Consider the following 5,000-nt stretch of genomic DNA (forward strand, 5'->3'; position numbering starts at 1 on the left):
TTGTAAATTTTAGTCAGGGTTATTATCATCAATTTAAAAAAATATGTTACTTGGAAATAAAATTAAACAAAAATGTAAGCTTATTTACTTATTGATGCGGCTGAGAAAGAAACAACGGTAGTTGATGACAGACAAATCATAAAAAGCTGTGAAAATTACAACCTAAAATGCCCAGTCTGTAAAATCACCAACAAGCTCCAGAAAGCTGAGGTGAATGCTCTGATGGTCTGCTGTCTGCAGGGAGACTCTACTGTGACACAGAATTACAGAAGCTACAGCGAGTTTGTATGATATAAATATACCGATGTTTATGTTTGTGTTTCTGGATGAAGCGTCTGATCCGATGTCGAGGTTTTGTCCTGTGATCCGTCAGATATTTTCCACACGTCACTGGGTTAAATGAGGTGCGAAATGGAGTCAGATAATGTGTGTGTGTGTGTGTGTGTGTGTGAGATGGTCGGTATTTGAGGACTGCTGCACTGACTTTTGCCTGTAAGACTGGAAACACATAAACCCTGTCACAGTTTCTTTGTTTTATTAATTATAAATTATTCATATAGTGATGACTGATATATATTATATACAGTACATTACATTATTCTGACAAGCATCTCTACGGTGAGTTCAGGTCAATTCTGCCGCTTGTTTCCTCAATCAGTGGAATAAAATGATTTATCGATCTGTCAGCTCTAGATCAGGGATTCACAGTTTGTCAGCCCTTTGAACTCAAATATTCTCTTGAAATTAATAATTTAACATCAAATTTGCATGTTCACCGTCCTCTGATGACAATTAATCTTTCAGTAAGTATTTTTTATTTAAAATTAAAATTATTTAGTATTAAGAATTAATTTTATTACTTGAATTGTACATTTTATTATATTATATTTTGAAGTTTTCAAGTATTTTAATTTTACATTTTGTGACTTAATAAATTTTTTTGTAGTGCTGTCAAAGATTAATTGCGATTATCTGCATCAGAAATAAAAGTTATTGTTTACATAATATATGTTTGTGTACTGTGTTAATTTATAATGTATATATAAACACACATACAGTATATATTTCAAAAATATTTGCATGTTTATACATTTATATATTCATATTCTTATTTTATATAATATTTAAATATGTAAACAAAAACATATTTTTCTTTTATATATACATGCATGTGTTTGTATTTATATATACATAATAAATATACACAGTATACACACATATATTATGTAAAAATAAACTCTTTATTTCTGGATGCAATTTTAAGCGATTAATTGTTTGACAGCACTAATTTTTGTAATAGAATAATTGTTTTGTTTGTTTAAATGCTTTATTTTTAAATCATATAATATAAATTTTTGTATTTAATAGTTTTCAGTAAGTTTGAATAGTTTTTATTTAAAACAACTTTATTTTGCAATTATTTATTATAGATTTGTCATTAATAATTTATAATACATTTTAATAAGTAGATATTTATTTTATTTATGTTAATACATATAATAATTGTGGATGTTTTCTTTTTAAAATTGTTTTCATTTTAAAATTATTTTTATTTGACATTTTTAATGAGTTTAAAGATCGATAAATTACTTTTAGTAGGAAGGGTTGTGGTTATATTTATAATTTTTAATTTTCTATAATTTTTTAATTGCTGTTTTTAGGGAAATATGTTTATTGTTATTGTTCATTTTTAGAGGATTTATGATTGATACAAATTAGTAATTGTTGACATTTTTTTTTATCATTTTATTATTTTAACAATATAATTATTTAATTAATTCTTAGCTTTTCTCATCAACTAATAAACCCCAGTTTGGGAAACCCTGTTCTAGATCTCGTATCAGTGTGTTTGTGTGAGCATCACTCTCTCACAGCTGTGATTGAAAGCAGTACCAGGGGGTGTGTGTGTGTGTGTGTGTGTGTGTGTGTGTTTGTTCTGTGTGTGTGTTCTGATGTGCGTCTGACAGCTGATTGACATGTGAATGTGTCTGCTGTCAAACAGACCTTCCTGTCGGTGCGTGTGTGAGTGTTTAGTGTGTGTGTGTGTGTGTGTGTATGTGTGTGTTGTGTGTGTGGTGTGTGTCTCTTGGACATGTTGTGACCCACCACTCTGTTGCTGTTGAAGTGAAGTGGTTGAATGCTGGTCTCAAACTCGGACAGAGAGAGTGAATACCTCCTGCTGTATTTATTAGTGTTTGCACTGATGGGTCAGAGGTCAGTGCTGGTGTGTGTGTGTGTCTGTGTGTCTGTGTGTCGGTGAGCAGCTTTGTGTGCAGGATACTAATTTAGCTCATCTCAAATATGTCAAAAAGGCAATTATAAAAGACATGTTTACTGTGTTCCAGTAGATGTCTGTTTCAAATAAATGCTGCTCTGTTCATCTGTGAATCCTGAAAAATAAAATGTATCACGGTTTCCACAAAAAATATTCGGCAACACATAATTTGATCTTTTTAATGATTTAATTAATGTGTAGTAATTGTTTTATTTTGATTTATGTTCATCTGTGAATCCTGAAAAATATATTTTTGTCTTTAGTAAATGTTTTTATTTTTATTATTTTAAATTTACTGCACTTTTCTATTTTAGTTTTTTTTTTATATAAATTAGTTTTAGTTTAATTATTTTTGTTATAAAATTATTTAGAATTTACTTTTTGTTTAAAAAGTGCTACGTTTGGGACTGAATCTTACGCCTAGTCAAATGATTTGATCGCACATTATCAGTTTTTAGGATTCATGTCTGTTTATTATTACTGCAGATGGGAACTGAAGTAATGTTCATGGTCTTTTCAGGCAGGATATTCGATATCAATCACAAAGTTCGGTGCGCACGTTGTATGTTTTTGGGGTTATTGTTTGACCTAACACAAATGTTTTTTTGTATGTAATTATGTGGTGGAATATTTTTGTATGTGATTATTGAAGTGGATTATTATGTTCTGTTATTATTAAAGATTCAGCAGCGTCAGCTCTTAAAGTAATAGCAGCCAAAACAACCCAATAAACCAGCTGCTGTGATGTCTGTTCATCAAAGAACAAAAGAAAAAAGAGCAAATCAGTAACTTAGGATCCATCTATATTTAAATTAGAATTTAGTGTTTTATAACTTGATTCCGTGTCTGTATATTTCCTACTTGCTGAAGGGCACAGGTAAGTATGACATTTATTAAAATGGGTTTATGTGAAGATTGTTTTAAGTTCATTTAAATTATAAGTTTTTATTTTTTAAAGTCTAATAAATGTTAAAATTGATAGCTCTCAATTATACTGTAATGTTAGTATAGTCAACATTACATATAGTCAACGGTTAAATATTAGGGAAAAAATATCAATTTCCTGGAGACATCAGTAGTTTTGGTATCAGTGATAAAAAAGATGCAATTAAACAAATATTAAAAAAATATATACCGTCTCTATTTTGTTTCTACATTAATTATGGAATTATTGCAATATGAAAGTATATTTAATCACAATTAATTTCAGAAAAATGTGCGATTAATTACTTTTTTTTTAATCGATTGACAGCACTAATTATTATTATTTTTTTTTAATTTTCTAAGGGTTTTTGTATTGATTGTTTTCATTTTAAATTATTTATTTAAATTTTACATTTTTGTGATTTAATTTTTAGCATTTTAATTTCTGTTGTTTTTATTTTACTAAGCTTGTCATAATGCGTTTTATTTTATTTATAAATAAAGAAGTCGAGGACAAAAATGCATGATGGAAGAATATCTGAATGGAAGAATAATATGAGGGCGACAGAAAATCAGCCGGTTGTCATGTTTCTTATCAATGGCATGTGAACATTGAGAACTGTTTCCCAGAAGAGTGAAGAGCTTGTGTACTGATATCAGGAGAGCTCTGTGTGTGTGTGTGTGTGTGTGTGTGGAGTGATTGTGTTGTGTCCTGAGTGAGTGTGTGTGTGTGTGTGAGAGAGGTGAATGAAGAGCGTGTGTGTGATGTGTGTGAGTGTGCGTGTGTGTGTGTGTGTGTGTGTGTGTGTGTGTGTGTGTGTGTGTGTGTGAGTGAGTGTGTGCATCCGTGCAAGTCTTTGTGTGTTTGTGCGTGTGTGTATATGTGGGTGTGAGTGTCTGGTCAGTGTTTTTAGGGCATTTCTGTTTTATTGCTGTAATATTCTGTTCTAAGCATTATTGCTTGTTTTCTGTGTTTTCAGGAGGGGAAAGAAGCACAGTGTGATTTTACGCACTCAGCTGAGCGTCCGAGTTCACGCATGTATCGGTGAGTCTCAAACACACACACACACACATCTGAGCGAACATGAAGCATTAACCGCAGCAAGTCTCTTCTGTTCACCAAGGCTGCATTTATTTGAACAAAAATACAGTAAAAACTGAAATATTATTACAATTTAAAACAGCTGTTTTCTGTGTGAATATCTGTTAAACTGTAATTTATTTCTGTGATGCGCAGCATTCATTCAGAATCATTACTCCAGTATTCAGTGTCACATGATCTTCAGGAAATCATTATAATATGAGGATTTGCTGCTCAAGAAAACATTTTTGAGTATTATCAATGATTGAACCACAGTTGTGCTGCACAATATTTTTGTGGAAACTGTGATGCATTTTATTTTTCAGGATTCACAGATGAATAGAAAGTTCAAAAGAACAATATTTATTTGAAGGAGAAATCTTTTGTAACATTATAAACTTCTTTACTGTCACTTTTGATCAATTTAATGCATCCTTGATGAATAGAAGTGTCTTTAATATAGCTGTTTTAAATGATAATATTTCGCAATTTTTGTTTTTTTTTTGGTATAAATGCAGAATTGATTGGAGGATGGATGAGCAGAAGAATATTTTTTGAGATATTTTTGTGTTGTTATTGTGTTTTTTGTGGTATTGTGTTTTTTTTGTGGTAAGGAAGTTGTCAGACTGTGGTTTTAGAAATTATAATCATTATAAAGCGTTTGAGCGTCTCTTTCACTGATAGTGAGTCTATTCCTGGATCGTGGGTCAAGTGTGTCAT

The 5,000-nt window shown here is 30.7% G+C and overlaps 1 long non-coding RNA gene across 1 annotated transcript in view; it reads left to right on the forward strand.

Moving 5' to 3' along the window:
- Window positions 1-4,154: 4,154 nt before the first annotated feature.
- The window catches only part of LOC122140806, a 16,380-nt gene continuing 15,534 nt past the window's right edge, over window positions 4,155-5,000 (forward strand). The window contains exon 1 of the long non-coding RNA XR_006157384.1: window positions 4,155-4,244. This is a non-coding gene — a long non-coding RNA (uncharacterized LOC122140806). The remainder of the gene's footprint in view (window positions 4,245-5,000) is intronic.

The sequence above is a fragment of the Cyprinus carpio genome, chromosome B19 (genome assembly GCF_018340385.1).
Source record: "Cyprinus carpio isolate SPL01 chromosome B19, ASM1834038v1, whole genome shotgun sequence".
Classification (NCBI taxonomy): domain Eukaryota; kingdom Metazoa; phylum Chordata; class Actinopteri; order Cypriniformes; family Cyprinidae; genus Cyprinus; species Cyprinus carpio.